Source organism: Lepus europaeus, chromosome 16, assembly GCF_033115175.1.
Source record: "Lepus europaeus isolate LE1 chromosome 16, mLepTim1.pri, whole genome shotgun sequence".
Lineage (NCBI taxonomy): Eukaryota > Metazoa > Chordata > Mammalia > Lagomorpha > Leporidae > Lepus > Lepus europaeus.
In genome coordinates, this window is record NC_084842.1 from 35325342 (window position 1) to 35342549 (window position 17208).

The 17208-nt window shown below is 35.9% G+C and overlaps 1 pseudogene; it reads left to right on the forward strand.

The window, feature by feature from the left end:
* Positions 1–15864: 15864 nt before the first annotated feature.
* Positions 15865–16675, forward strand: LOC133775062 (nucleolar protein 7-like; annotated as a pseudogene).
* Positions 16676–17208: the final 533 nt, after the last annotated feature.

Sequence of the window (17208 nt, forward strand, 5' to 3'; positions counted from 1 at the left end):
ATTTTTGTTGTTTATCCCCCTTTGCATTATTTGAATTTCTTGATCTGTGAGTTTTGTATCTTTCATTAATTTTAGAAAATTCTCAATGATTATTATAGTAAATAGTTCTTTTGCTCTCTTTTGTTTAATCTAATATTTCCATTATAGGTAAGTTATGCCTTTTGACTTTTTTTTCACAGTTATTGTGTATTTTGTCCTGGTTTCTTATTTTTATTCCTCTTTTGTCTTTGTTTCTCAGTTTGGGAAGCTTCTATTCGTACATATTCAATCTCACTTTCTTCCCTTGACTATTTCTGGACTGCCATAGAACCATCAAAGGCATTATTTATGGTCAGTTGGGTATTTTTATTTCTAGTATTTAAAAAATTCTCTTTGTTTACATGACCTACCCATTTTTGTAGGTTGCCTGCTTTTTCCATTAGAGTCCTTAACATATTAATTATGACTACTTTAGATCCTATTTTATAATTTCAAAATCTGTGATATTTTAATCTGCTACAATGCTTACTTTTTCTCTTTAGACTACTTTTCCCTGTCTTTTTGTATGAGCTGTAACTTTCTATGGTAAGCTGGACAAGAAATATTAGATAATAGGAAAGAAGGCAAGCAGATTTTTTAGTGCAAGATTTGAGGTTAATTTGTCTTGGAATTTCACCCTAATATTCACTATATTTTAAATGTCAGAGATTTCAAATTCCTCTACCATCCTTGTTTTTCTTTCTCTTGTATTTTTAATACTTGTCCTAAAAACTCTTTCTTATGTAATGTCAGTGCCTTTTCTCCTCACAGCCTTCATCCAGTTATACTGGAGTCCTTTTGATATGTGGTAGGGAGTAGTAGAGAGTAAGTTTTTTAAAATATTATTATTCAATTTTGGTGTTTTAATAGGATTCTGCCCACAGCATTTGACATACACACATATTTCTTAGCTCCTTCATCCATTTAAAGGGGTTAGGAAAATGAGAGGCAACTTAAAATGTGCAAATGCCCTACTGCTAAAGTGAGATAATGCACTTGAAAGTATTTTGTTCTGAAAAAAGGGCATTTTAAAATGAAGAATGCTTTGAGAATAGTTCAATTATCAGAGTCATGGGTATATCCCTCTTAGCTCTTCACCACTGGGTTCTTGAAAGTAAAATTTAAAAATGTATGGAGCATAGTTTTCCCAAAGAGTTTCATACCCACGCTAGTCTATACTTAACCTCCAACAGCTCAACAGAATTACCTTGTAAGAGTTCCTACCAATTTATGACTTCGTCTTCTGCTCCAGATAAGCAGAATAGAGTTATGACTCTGGATTTGCCTATATCCAGATTTCATTGGATTATTTGTTCTGTGACTTCATCTTTCTGATGGGCCCAAGTAAAATTTACTGAAATGTTTACACAACACTTTTGGTATTTAAAGATTGTGGATGACAACTTCCACATTCTTTATTTTTTAAAGATGTATTTATTTATTTGAAAGTTGAAGAGGGGGGGAGAGAGAGAGAGAGAGAGAGAGAGAGAGAATCTTCCACTCCCCAAATGGCTACAATGGCTGGACTCGACTAAAGTTAGGAACCTGGAAGTCAATCCAGGTCTCTCATATGGGTACAATGACCCAATGACTTGGGTCCATCTTTCACTGGTTTTCTGGGCACATTAGCAAGGAGCTGGATTGGAAATGGAGCTGCCAGGACCTGAACTGGCATCCAACCATCTGTATCACAATGCCAACCCTTTTCCATGCTGTTTAATTAGTGGAGATACAACCATAAGTCTGTCATGATATTTTAAGATTTAAATTACTCATGATTAGATCTGTATGGACATTACAGTCATTTGGTTGCTGCCATCATTAAAATTAAAAACAACAACAACAACAAAAAAACACTGTCCTATTTTCTACATGTTATTAATACTGTCAGATGATACATGCTAGGTCATTATCTATTTATATATTATATTATATTTATATATTAATATTTATATATGTATATATTAATTTTATATATTAATTTATATATTAATTTAATTTATCTTAATAGTTAGAAGCAGTTAAGAAATTTTGATGCTCATATTCACATCTACCACATCAAGTTTCCTATAGTTAAAATAAATCTTTGATGAGGTGGTGTTGTGGCAAACCAAGTTAAGCCACACCTTGTGATGTCAGCATCACATAGCAAGAGTGCTGGATTGAGTCCCTTCTGCTAATATGCTTGGGGATACAGTGAAACATGATCAATGTTCTTGGGTCCCCATCACCCATGTGGGTGACCAGAATGGAATTCCTGGATGCTGGCTTCAGCTTCTTTCAGACTTGGCTTTTGCAGCCTTTTGGGGTCTCTTTGCCTTTCTCTCTTTCTGTCTCTCTCTCTCCTCCTCCTCCCTCTCTCTCTATCATTTTTCCTTTCAAGTTAATAAATAAAACGTTTAAAAATAAGATAAATCATAAACAAGTTAGTAGTTGAACATTCAGTAGAACAATTACATTTGCTTCTGACCTTCAAATTAATTTTGTAGCACCTATATGTCTTGCTTCCTAACGTATTTATTTATTTCTCTTGTCACTGCCTATTTAGAACTACTTAAAAAAATTGAACTCTTTTGATTAAAAATTTCCCAATCACTTCTGTACTCTAGAAGAATAGATCTAGTTTGAAAGATTTTAAAATACTTAACCACATTATGCCCATATATATATATATATATATATATATAATATTATACTCTCCAAAAATTACTTTGCAAACTTTTAAAAAATTATACCAACTATATAAAATATCCATTGAAAATATATTAGGCTTGGGGCCAGCGCTGTGGCTCAGTGGGTTAAGGCCCTGGCCTGAAGCGCAGGCATCCCATATGGGCGCTGGTTCTAGTCCCTGCTGCTCCTCTACCAATCCAACTCTCTGCTGTGGCCTGGGATGGCAGTGGAGGATGGCCCAAGTCCTTGGGCCCCTATATCCACATGGGAGACCTGGAGGAGGCTTCTGGCGCCTGGCTTCAGATAGACTCAGCTCCAGCCGTTGTGGCCATCTGGGGAGTTAACCAACAGATGGAAGACCTCTTTCTCTCTTTCTCTCTCTCTCTCTCTCTCCCTCTGCTCTCTTTCTTTCTCTGACTTTCAAATAAATAAAATAAATCTTTAAAAAAGGAGAAAATATATTAGGCTTGCACATTCTCTGAAAGGCGAGACTGATGGGTCAAAATGTATGCTATATTTAAGGCAAACATTAGTTTAATAAGGTAACACATATCTATTCAGATTTTGGAAAACAATAACCTTTCAACTGAAAATTGGTTCTGAACCCCCTAACTATTTATTTTTGTCTAACATACACTTATGAGTTTGGAAGATACTATTATAATTCTTTGGAACCATTCACTAAGAGTTGTCCTGCAACAGGCAATGACATTTGTTTCATCACTAATGTTGGTTAGTACAGTGACCAACGTATTCCACATCTGTGGATAATGTGACATAATTTTTTTTTATTTGACATGAGGCCAGCAAGCAATTACTCACTGTAGTTGTGCTAGAAGTTATTTTCATGTAATATATTTCCTTTTCTGACTTTGGAACCAAAAACTAGCATTATAAAATAGTCTATTTTATTTTCTGAATTTCTTCAAAGATGTGGCCTTTTTGCATATTTATAGGGATTGGGATTTTGGGAGGGCTAAGCTACCACCTGTGACACAGGCATCCCATGTGAGCTCTGCTTCCGATCCAGCTCCTGGCTAATGTGCCTGAGAGGGCAGCAGAAAATGGCCTAGATATTTGGGGCCCTGACACCCATGAGGGAGATTTGGATGGAGTTTCTGGCTCTTGGATTCAGGCTGACCCAGGCTGATCACTGCAGCCATTGAGGGAGTAAATCCATGGATGTAAGCTCTATTTCTCTCTCTCTCTCTCTCTCTCTCTCTCTCTCAACTCTGCCTTTCAAATAAAAAAATTGTATTAAAAAATATATTCTTTTAGACACTTTGAAGTATACAAAACATTATTACTATGGTCACTATGCAGTACAATATATTGAAACTTACTTCTGTAGACTAAATAAAACTGTACCCTTTGATCAACATCCTTCCTTTCCTGTTCCTTGCCTACATTATCCTTTTGCCATTGGTTCACCCTCCAATGGCTGCCGCGGTAGTGCGCTGCGGCCGGCACACCGCGCTGATCCGATGGCAGGAGCCAGGTGCTTCTGGTCTCCCATGGGGTGCAGGGCCCAAGGACTTGGGCCATCCTCCACTGCACTCCCTGGCCACAGTAGAGAGCTGGCCTGGAAGAGGGGCAACCAGGACAGGATCGGTGCCCCGACCGGGACTAGAACGCAGTGTGCTGGCGCCGCAAGGCGGAGGATTAGCCTAATGAGCCGCGGCGCAGGCCTCCTTGCCTACATTATCACCACATACAAAACAAGGTAAACTGGTGAGGTGATGAATATTTTAATTACTCCAATTTAATTCTTTTATAATGTATACATAAATTAAAAATTTCACATTTTATTTCATAAATGCAAAAAATGTCGTCATCTCTCAATTTAACAAAATAAATGCCTTTAATCTGCTAGCTTTTCAAAATTGGTGTTCTCACTATAAACACCTTTATCTTCCCTAAAAGTTTTCAAAATCATGGAGTAACCCAAAGTATTTCTACTCCTAGTATATATAAACTGTCTTTTCCTTATTCAGCCAACAACCTACATTGGGAGCACAGGACATCTTGTCATCTAGGCACACGGTTGCTGCCCTGAAGGGTTTTATTCTAGTGAAGAGTTAAACTCTTTTACAATATACCTTGCCTAAAATTTTATGGTTTAATTCTCAGGATGTGATCTACCTTTTAATACATTTATTTATTAGGGTACTTTAATAAATCTTTTAGTTAAGGTAAGAAGTCGTAAGGTTACTTCTCCTAGTGGAAGAGTAGTGGTATTTAAAGTATGACAATGAAGAATGGAAATGTGGGAGAAAGAAAATAATAAAATTCTGAGGAGTAAGCATATTTTGTCAGAAAACATTGCATATTTTCATTGATTACCAAGGATAGGAAAATCAGCATGTGTAAGTTTGAGGTAGACCACAGCACCATTGGCGGAAGTCTCCACCAATTTAACTGTTGCTATCAGCTTTAGATAAGTAGGATTTTTACATACAGCAGATAGACATGTGTATAATATTGGTCTGGGATGATTCCATAACGTTGAGTTAGAATTGAGGTTTGGCTTATTCAAGTTTTTGACTTTTTCAAATCTTATGCATGAATATGTATAGGTAAGACCATAATGAGAGATGGTTGAAGAGTTGATTTTTATAGAATGTTCACATATGCTTAAATATAAGAGATTCAACAAAGCCTTGGTTAAGGTATATAGTAGTGTGTCAATTTCTGAAATTTGATGTGGTAGGCAGAATGCTAAAATAACTCTGAAAATTCCCTGGTGTGCATGGCCTTATATAATTGTCTCCCCTGTGTAGATGAGATCTTTGAGTGTGATGAATGTCACTTGAGCAATTAAGTTGTTATTACTTCCAAAGATGAGACTATGTTACGGCTATAATTGAGGTCCCTAATTAATTGACTTTGAATGATTCAAACCTGACATTATTTGGGGGGCAGAGAAGGGTGAACTGGCTAAATAATGTGAAAACCTATGTAAAAGCAAGACAATTTCCAAATGGTCTCAAAGAAAAATAAACAGCTAAGTGAAAAAATGCTATTAACATCCAGAAGCTGAGAATCTCAATATTACAAATGCAAGGACCTAAATTTTAATAACACTGTTTTAAAATGCTTATTTATTTATTTTTATCCACTTGAAAAGCAAAGCAACAGAGGGAGAGAAAGACAGATAGAAAGATAGAGACATCTTCCAACTGCTGCTTAACTCCCCAGATGCCAGTAATAGCCAGAGCATGACCAGGTCAAAGCTAGGAGGCTGAAATTCAATTCCGGTTTCTCCTTAGTTAGTCAAGTATTCAAGTACTCCATGCCTCCCAGGATGGGTTAGGAGGGAGCTGGATTTGGAAGCAGAGTAGCCAGGACTTGAATGGCCACTTCCATATGGAATACAGGCTATCCAAACATTTACCTAACCTGCAGCACCAAAACACAGTCGCCACTACAAATAACCTTAACTCAGAAAGGATTTTGTATTTCAAACATAAACAGTATTGTGGCTAATATCTTGACTTTGCCTTGCAAGACTCCTAGCAGGGCTTGGCTAATTTCACCTAGAGACCTGATCCATGAATATTGTGACATAATAAATGTCTGATGTTTTATGCACCTCAGTTTGTGCTCATTTGTCATACAGCAATAGAAAAATGAATGCATATGCATACTCATTTTGTGCTATAGCAAATGAAACCCAAGGAGTCACATGTATGAACTCTTGAATTACTGACTGAGGAAAAAATCTGAAAGTTTACTGTATTTCAGAGGTGTGAAATTTACCCCCTTGAGATAAACTATGCTTCAGGTAATACACATAACTTATACAAAACTTTAAACTTGCCTTCAGAAACTTAGACACAAAATAAGAAATAAATGATGTCAGTCCTAGAACTCAGATAAAATTCAGAGTCCAACAAAACATGATCAATATATTTTATAGTAGAATATGGCAAAGTTTCAGTTGCTTGAGGTCCTGGGTGAGGACTTTTTAAAATTATTATGGTCAGACACATCTAACAATGACAGTTACTGACAGTCATCAGTTTTCCCAGAAGAAAGCAAACAAATGACTTCTCAGATTAAAATGACACCAATGACACCAAAAGAACATACAATAAACTTATGGCTGTAAAATACACAACTTCATCATGCACTAAATATAAAAGAATATTTGAATTTGGTATTACCAAAAATAAGGAGGTCATTACATTTAAACTTTTGCAATTTTGAACAAATTTATATCATTGTCCTTTGGACTTGTTTCTTTCTCTTAAATAGTATCTGTACTATAAAGAATAGTACAAGGTTCGACGATCCGTTTATCTACTCAATTTTCTACTGATTTTAGGACACTGTAGGTGCTGGTTCTAGAGGGCATGGTGAAAGTTTGGGTAGATGATTGGAGAGGTTAGTCTGAAACCAATAGGTCCATCCCAAATGATGCAGAAAAATCTGTATAATTCATGCCCCAAAGTATGGCTACTTCTTTAACTTTCAATATGTGTTAAGAGTACAAGTCAATATTTAAATTAGCTATGACCTGTTTATGATCAAATGGGTCCTCAGGAATATGCAGGAACAGGCCATCAGGAGAGTGTCTATTTTCCAGTAGGTCCTCCACGCTACCCCATTTGCTTAGTGATGTGATGTCACAAAGGAGCAAAGAATGTTTCTCAGTTAAAGGTCTGAGCGGGACAGCTGTGGGCTGGCATGTGCAAAGTGTTTGAAGAGCACTGGAGTTATTTGGCCCATGAGTCTTGTTTTCTCCCAGAGACAGGTTGGATTAAAGTGGCAGGATATTTAGCACATGTCATAGCGTCTATCAACAAGCAATTTGCAAGGTTTTTCTTTAATATCCAGTGATTTTCTTCTAATGAAAAAGTTCCCCCTTATGTGATTCACAGGCATTAGAACTATGATTCCCCATTGCATACACTGCATTAACTACCTGCTTAATTTTTGCTCCCTTTTGTTTCTTTTCTAAAACAATGTAATTGCTTTTCCAGTGCCTTTTCTACTGGAAGTGTGCAAAATGGTCTTTTTAGAAAAGGCCCTGGAATTTAACAACTGGAATGAGAGCATCTAGTTGTTTCGTTTGTAAACACAGGAATTTATCTTGGGATTTGTTCTTTTGTCAGGGGGCACTTTCAAAAAATTCGGTGGGTGTTGGGGAAGTGGAGTGGGCATCTGATAATAGGAAACCTTATTAAAAATTTTCTGATGTGAAAAGGGAACCTTCAAAACTTCTTCAGGCTGGCTCAGTGAACAAATGTATCAGTGCCTCTGCTTCTCCTCTTTCCCTCTGAATTTGATACAGTATGTTTAAAGGAAAAATAACATGGGAGAAACAAGGAAGATAAAGATTTTGAATAAACTATTTCCTGACTTTTAATAAATAGAATTTAATATAGTTTTACTGTCAATTCTAGCTTTCCTCCTTGTTTACATGAAATTTCATATTTTATCTTTTTTTTTTTTTTTTTTGACAGGCAGAGTGGACAGTGAGAGAGAGAGAGAGACAGAGAGAAAGGTCTTCCTTTGCCGTTGGGTCACCCTCTAATGGCCGCCGCGGTAGCGCGCTGCGGCCGGCGCACCGCGCTGTTCCGATGGCAGGAGCCAGGTGCTTCTCCTGGTCTCCCATGGGGTGCAGAGCCCAAACACTTGGGCCATCCTCCACTGCACTCCCTGGCCACAGCAGAGAGCTGGCCTGGAAGAGGGGCAACCGCGACAGGATCGGTGCCCCGACCGGGACTAGAACCCGGTGTGCCGGCGCCGCAAGGCGGAGGATTAGCCTGTTGAGCCACGGCGCCGGCCATCATATTTTATCTTGTGCTAACCTCCATAAAATGAATTGGATAATCTGAAGAACATGCAGTCACAGATGCTATAAAATTTCCAAGTTCTAATAGATTATATTCCTGGTTTAAACTTCATTATTTTACAAGAAGAAAGAGAAACAATGGTCATATTTGGGAAGTTTAATTTTTCTCACATATGATAACTATGATATTTTATTTACAAAAATAAACTATATTCGGCCGGCGCCGCGGCTCACTAGGCTAATCCTCCGCCTTGCGGCGCCGGCACACCGGGTTCTAGTCCCGGTCGGGGCACCGATCCTGTCCCGGTTGCCCCTCTTGTAGGCCAGCTCTCTGCTGTGGCCAGGGAGTGCAGTGGAGGATGGCCCAAGTGCTTGGGCCCTGCACCCCAGGGGAGACCAGGAGAAGCACCTGGCTCCTGCCATCGGATCAGCGCGGTGCGCCAGCCGCAGCGCACCTACCGCAGCGGCTATTGGAGGGTGAACCAACAGCAAAAAGGAAGACCTTTCTCTCTGTCTCTCTCTCTCACTGTCCACTCTGCCTGTCAAAAATAAAAAAATAAATAAATAAATAAAAATAAATAAACTATATTCATTTTTTAAATTTGTGTGTGAGGGCTTACTTTTTTTTAAGATTTATTTATTTATTAAAAGACAGAGTCACAGCAAAAGGGAGAGAGGGAGAGAAGGAATGAGGGAGAGAGGGAAAAAGAGATCTTCTATCAACTAGTTTACTCCCAAGATGGCTACAACGGCCAGGACCAGGCCAGGCTGAAGCCAGGAGCCAGGAACTTCATCCAGGTCTCCCCCATGGGTTACAGAGGCCCAAGGACTTAGACAATCTTCAGCTGCCTTTCTCAGGCCATCAATAGGAACTGGATCATAAGTGGAGCAGCTGGGACTGGAACTGTTGCCTATATTGGATGGTGGCATTGCAGGCAGCAGCTTTATCTTCTGCACCACAATGGCAGTTCCAACCATATTCATTTTTAAAAATACCATATCAGATTAAGTTCTTTGGTTCATTTTGAGTGGATTCTTGTGTAAGGTGTAAGGTAGGGGTCTTGCTTCATACTTCTGCATCGGGAGATCCAGTTTTCCCAGCACCATTGTTGAAGAGACTGTCCTTGCTCCAGGGATTGACTTTAGCTCCTTTGTCAAAAATAAGTTGGTTATAGATGCATGGATTGATTTCTGGAGTTTCTGTTCTGTTCCATTGGTCTACTCATCTGTTTTTGTGCCAGTACCAGGTTGTTGTGATTATAATTACCCTGTAGTATGTCTTGAAATCTGGTATTGTGATGCTTCTGGGTTTATTTTTGTTGTATAAGATTCCTTCAGCTATTTGGTGTCTCCTGTGTTTCTATATGAATTTCAGCATCATTTTTTTCTAGATCTTGGAGTTACTTCTTGAAATGTCTGGTAGAATTCAGCAGTGAAGTTGTCCAGTCTTGGGCTTTTCTTTCTTGGGAGGGTCTTTATTACTGATTCAATCTCTGTGTTAGTTATTGGTCTGTTCATATTTTTTATGTCTTCATGGCTCAATTTAGGTAGGTTGTATGTATGCAGGAATCTATCCATTTCTTCTCATTCCTCAGTTTGCTGGCATACAGCTCTTTGTGGTATTCCTGATGATTCTTTTTATTTCTGTGACCTGTTGTCACACTTGCTTTTTCATCTCTGATTTTATTGATTTGAGTCTTCTCCCTCTTTTTTTGGCTAGTTGAGCCAATGGTGTATCAATTTTATTTATTTCTTTCAAAAAAGTAGCTCTTCATTTGGCTAATCATTTGTATTTTTTTCTTTCAACTTTTTAAATTTATCCTAATTTTATCCTACTAATTTTGGGCTTGTTTGTTGTTGTTTTTCTAAGTCCTTGAGATGCATTAATAGCTCATTTATTTGGTGCCTTTACAATTGCTTGATGTAGGCACCAATTGCTATAGAATTCCCTCTTAACACTGCTTTTGCTTTATCCTATAAGTTTTGATATGCTGTATTATCATCTTCATTCATTTCTAGAATTTTTATTTCTCTTGATTTCTTCTGTGACCCACTATTCATTCAAGAGCATGTTGTTCAATCTACATGTGTTTGCATATGTTCTAGAGATTCATGAGTTGTTGATTTCTATATTCATTCAATTGTGGTCAGAGAAGATGCATGGCATAATTTTCAATTTTTTTTTCATTTGCTGAGGCCTGCTTTATCAACTGAGACAACCCCCTTAGGAAACATTGTTTCATATTCTTACCTGCATATCATATCGAATCTGTAACTATAGAGCACTCTAATGCAAAGACAGAAAAAGGTCTAAAAATATATTGCATGTAGATAAAAACAAAAAGTGAAAATGTATAGCTTTATAGCAGATAAAACAGAGTAAAAATAAATTTTAAAGAGATAAAGATTTTACAACCATAAATATATGAAAAAAGAAACAAACTTCTTGAAATATATGAGGGTACCTCAAAAATTAATGGGAAAATAAAATTAAAATGATAAATCTGTTGTGGCACAAAATTGAAATCCATGGATATTTTTATTATAATATGCATTTCCATAAATTTTTGAGGACCCCTTGTCTTTGCAGTCAATCTGGAGGACCCAATTATATAAAGCAAGTATTAGTATATCTAAAGGTTTAGATAGATGACAATATAATACTAGCTATGGACTTTAATATCTCACTGTCAACAAAGGACAGATCAACCAGACCAAAAAAAATCAGAAAAGAAAACTGAGTGTTAAACTCTACTACAGACCAAATGAATGGTTTATAAAATAGCTATGTTGCAAATATAGATATATTATAAAACAGATATTTATAATATATCTATATTTTGCAACATAGCTATTTTATAAACCATTCATTTGGTCTAATTATTTATAGATTATAAATACATATTTATATATATTATATATACAATACATTATATATACGGTATATATAACTTATATATAACATATAATATATCACATAAAATATAACAGAGCTATATATTATAAAGTAATATAATATAAATACACATATATATAATATAATATATGTAACACAATATATAGCATTATCATAATATAGTATAATGTATACATATAATATTATATAAATAATATACATTACAATATAATATATAATATAAATAATTTAAATACATCTTATATATTATATATTTTAAATATAAATTATATATTAAGTATTCATACATAGTCATAGAAATATAAAATATATAGACATCAAAATATATTTATATTTTATATATTAATATATCAATGTATATTTGTATATAATTTACATATATAATATATAAGTAATATTATATATGTTATAAAAATTATTATAAATGTAGCTATTATATTATAAATATTATAAAATATATTTTTATAATAGCTCTATTATACACATTGTTTTTATCAGCACTTGGAATGTTATTTAGATTATATCATAATTATGCTACAAAATAAGTCTCAATGAATTTTTAAAAATCAGTATCATATTATGTGTATTTAGTAATCATAATAGCATAGATTTAGAAAATTCATGAGTCACTTTACAATTAAGAAAATGTATGGAAATTAAACATAATGCTCCTGATTGATCAATGTGTTAATGAAAAATATTAACTGAGAAATTTTTAATTTCTTTAAAATGAAGAGAAAATGGAAAGACAACATACTAAAACCTTTGAGAGCTAAGATAGAATCCAAGGTCTGCTTCTCTTTTTGTGAGTTTATTTGTTTATTTTTTTATGCATGTATTTATCTGAAAGGCAAAGAAACAGAGACTGGGAGATTTTCCATCTGCTATTTCACTTCCTAAATGGCCCCAACAACCAGTTCTGGGACATTCCAAAGCCAGAAGCCACGAACTACATTCTGGCTCCCATGTGGTTGACAAAGAGTAAGTACTTGGACCATCATCCACTACCTTCCAGATACATTAGTAAAAAGCTGGACTGGAAGCACAGTAACTGGGACCCAACTGCACTTCTATATAGGATGTCTGCATCACAAGGGGCAGCTTAGCCCACTGAGCCACAGCGACTGCCCCTTGCCTCCAGTTCTGATCCAGTTCATCCTGGCAGGCAGCAGATGATGGCCCAAATATGCGGTTCTTGCCACCCACATGGGAGACTTTGACAGAGTTTATGGCCCCTGGTAAATTCTGGCCCAGTAACAGCTTTTGCGGGCATTTGATGGCCAAACTAGAGGATGGAAGCACTGTCTCACACTCTTGTTTTTTCTACCCCCCCCACCGTCAAACAGATAACTATAATTTTTAAAATAAAAAACACAACAAATCAAACCCCAAATTAGTAGAAGGAAATAATTAATAAAGATCAGAGCCAAATCAAATAAAATAGAAACTAAAATCTATACAAAAATCAATGAATAAAAAGACTGGATTTTTTTGGAAAGGTAAAAAAAATCAACAAATCTTGAGCAATGCTAAGAAAGAAAAAAGAAAAGAAAGAGGATCTAACTTAATAAAATCAGAGACTAACAAAAGAAACACTACAACTGTTACCACAGAAATACGAATTATCATTAAAGGCTCTTGTGAATAGTGATACATAAACAAATTGGAAAGCTAGAAAGAAATGGATAACTTTCTGGAGCTATGGAACCATAAAGAAATAGAAAGTCTAGACATACAGGCCGGCGCTGTGGCTTAACAGGCTAATCCTCTGCTTTGCGGCGCCGACACACCGGGTTCTAGACCTGGTTGGGGCGCCGGATTCTATCCCGGTTGCCCCTCTTCCAGGCCAGCTCTCTGCTATGGCCCGGGAGTGCAGTGGAGGATGGCCCAAGTGCTTGGGCCCTGCACCTGCATGGGAGACCAGGAGAAGCACCTGGCTCCTGCCATCGGATCAGCGAGATGCGCTGGCCGCGGCAGCCATTGGAGGGTGAACCAATGGCAAAAAGGAAGACCTTTCTCTCTGTCTCTCTCTCTCACTATCCACCCTGCCTGTCCAAAAAAAAAAAAAAAAAAAAAAAAAAAAAAAAAAAAAAGTCTAGACATACAATTAATGAGTAATGAGATTGAATCAGAAATGGAAAATTCTCTCCTTCCCAACCACAAAAAGCCTAGATCCAGATGGATTCACTGGTAAATTTTCTTGAATTTTTAAAGAGGAACTAATATCAATTCTTCTCCACATACTCCACTACACTGAAATGTAAGAAACTTTCCCAACTCATTCTATGAGGACATTCACAACCCTGATAACACAACCAGAGAAGAACACACACACACACAAGACAGTATACTTGATGAAGAGAGACACGAAATTTGCCAACAAAACAACAAATACCACAGAACATAAGAAATACACACCATGGTCAAGTGGGATATATTAGAGATATGCAAGGTTATTCATCAAAGATAAATCAAACAACAAGATATATCACATGAACAGAACGAAGAACAAGAACTATATGATCATCCCAAAAGATATAGAAAAAGTATTTGATGAAATTCAACATCTTTTCATGTTAAAACTCCAGAAAATTAGGAATGGAAGGAACTTACCTTAGCAAAATAAGAGATATACCTGACCAACCCATGGTCAACAGCTTATTGAATGAGAAAAAAAAATGAGTTTTTCTTTAAGATTGAGAATAAAAAAAGACAAGGAAATTCATTTTATCACTTTTATTAAACATAGCTCTAGAAATCTTAGAGCAATTAGGCAAGAAAAATATTTAAAGTATATCCAAATCAAAAAGGATGAATTTAAATTGTCCTTGTTTGCAAATGAAATGATCTTATATACAGAAAAATCTTAAACATTCCACTAAAACTTTTATAACTCATAAATTCCATAAAGTTGAATTACACAAAATTAATATACAAAAATTAGTAACATTTCTACATACCAATAATGAACTTGATGAAAAATAGCTTAAGAAAATAATTTTATTCACAATAACTATAAAACTAAAATATCTAGTAATAAATTGAATAAAGGAAGTGAACAACATCTATAATGAAAATTGTGAAATCCTGATTAAAGAAAATGAAGAGAAGATTAAAATGGAAAAATATCTTACATTCGTGGATTGCAAGTATTAATACTTTTAGAAGGTCCATAGTGTCCAAAGTAATCTACAGATTCATTGAAATTTCCATCAAAATACCAATGATATTTTTCACAATTACAATCCTAAAATTTATATGGAACCACAAAAGGCCCTAATATGGGAAAAGCAACGGCAGAAATAAACTGTAATTATCACACTAACCAATTTTAAAACATACAGGAAAACTATAGTAACAAAAATAACATGGTACTGTGTAAAAATAGATACATAGACTAATGGAACACAGTAGAAAACCTGGAAACAAATCCATATAATACACTTTTAGTTTTTTTGTGTGTGTATGGTAATACTTGAAATCATTAAGCTACTAGAAGGAGAAATAAAACTCTTGAAACAACTGATCTGCGCAAAGATTATTCTGCACAATGAAAGAAACAATAAATTGAGTAAAGAAACAATCATCAAAGCAGGGAAAATATGTGTAAACTATTTATCTGACAGGAGACTTCTATCTATAATATCTAACAACCTCAAAAACTAACAGCAAGAAAATTTAATTTTTAAATGAGCAAGTGATCTTAATAGACACTGTTCAAAACAAGATGTACAAATGGCCAAAAAGTGCATGAAAAAATGCTTATCACTAAGCATCGGGAAAGTACAATTCAAAATTAAAATGAGACTTCATCTCACCTCAGTTAGAATGACAACAACCAAAAAGACAAAAATAACAAATACTGGTGAGGCTAAAAAGAAGGAGGAACTCCTATCTATAATTGATAGAGGTGTAAATTGTACAATTACTATGGAAAATACTATGAAAGACCCTCAAACAGTTAAAAATAAAAGTGCTATACAATGAAGCTATTCCACTACTGAGTGTACTCATAAATCCAAAGATAATGGAAGTGTTATGTCAAGATTGCTGTACTCTCATGCTTATAATAGCATTATTTGCAATGGCCAAGATTTGGGATCGACATAAGTGTCTATTCATGGATGAATAGATTGTAAAATATGGTAACCATACAAAGTGAACTATTATACAGCTATTTAAAAGAATTAAATCTTATCATTTTATGCAACATGGATGAATTAGAGGGCATTATGTTAACTAGACACACAAAGACAGTAGGGTAGTACCTCCCACTCATGTGTGGAAGCTTAAAAGGATGCTCTCATAAAGGCCAGATAGTCCAGAATTGTGGAGGCCATGAGGCAGATCCTAATTTCACTAGCCCTACACCCAGCATCAGCTGACACTATGGTTGACCTCCAGGGAGGAGGCAGAGTAGTGACCAAGCTTCTGGAGGACGACAAGGAAAAGGTCAATGAGTCTGATGAGAGGCCCTAGAGGAGTTGATTTTTGCATCACCCAGGCAGAAAGAAGAGAAAAGGAGCCAAGCATGCAGGAGACCTTGTGCGGGGATAAAAGTCACCTGAAGGAAAAGAGAGTGACAGGAGCTAGTTTGAGTTCTGAGTACCTAGCTTCCCATCAGCTCCCTGCTAATGCACCTGTGAAGCTCCAGATGATGGCTCAGGCGCTCCAGTCCCTGCTGACTGATGTGGAAGACTTGGATGGTGGACCTAACTCCTGGCTTTGACTTAGCCCCAGTTCTTCCAGCCATTCAGGAAGTGAACCGGTAGATAAACAATCTCTTTCTGTCTCTCCTTCTCTGTCATTCTGCCTTTCAAATAAATACACAAATCTTAAAAAAGGCAAGCTGTTCATCTAACAAAGGAAAAAAATTCTTTCCTTTTCTGTTCTTGATAAGTTAACAGTTTCATAGATTAACATAAAAAAATTGCCAGGACAGTTTGAAAGGTTAATGTGAGAAACAAAAATGAAGAATGTGAAAAAGGAAGTGACTCCAAGAAAATTAAAAGGCAAAAAATACAGTCTGTGAGCCACAATAAATATGTAGCTCTGAGGCTAGAAGTACAATAACTGAAAGATTTCAGGCAGTGAACAGCCAGGGACTTTGTACATGAATCTTTATATGGCCCAAGAACCACAAGAACTACTATAATGAAGCGCCTGTCTCTCCACAACAAGCAGTTTGCAGTGAAAAAGGCCACAGCCAGTTTTTGAATAATGCTCAGGGAGTTTAGAAAAAGCAAAATGCCCAGAAAAACGTTTAGAAGGTGATCGGTGGTCAGAAAGATGAGCATTTATAAGAAGTAAATCAAAGCTAAACGAAGAGTCTATACTTTGATGTGTAGGATTTTAAGTTATTTAATTAACAGAATTGCTTTGTCTGGAAAACAAAGAAAAAATCATTTATAATTTTTTTAAAAATTGCTCTTATTGAAGCAGAGAGCAAAACAGTGGTCGCTAAAGACTGGGAAGTATAAGGTGAGGTGGGTGCTGGAGAGACGCCAGGTAACAGTTACCAAATTGCAGTTAGATAGAAGCAAAAGGTTCTAATGTTCCTCAACCCAGTAGGGTGACTACAGCTTACAATAATTTGTTATATATCTCAAAATAACCAGAGGATGGAAGTTCAAATGTAGTCAGCACAAAGAAATGTTAAGTACTTAATGTGTGAATTATCACGCTGTGCCCCGATAACATGTACAGTTATATCTCAATTGCAAATAATAAAATATGAATTACTAGAAAACTTTAAAAGATAAAATTAGTGTAAGTGCTTTCAGTTTTTTAAAAAAGGTAT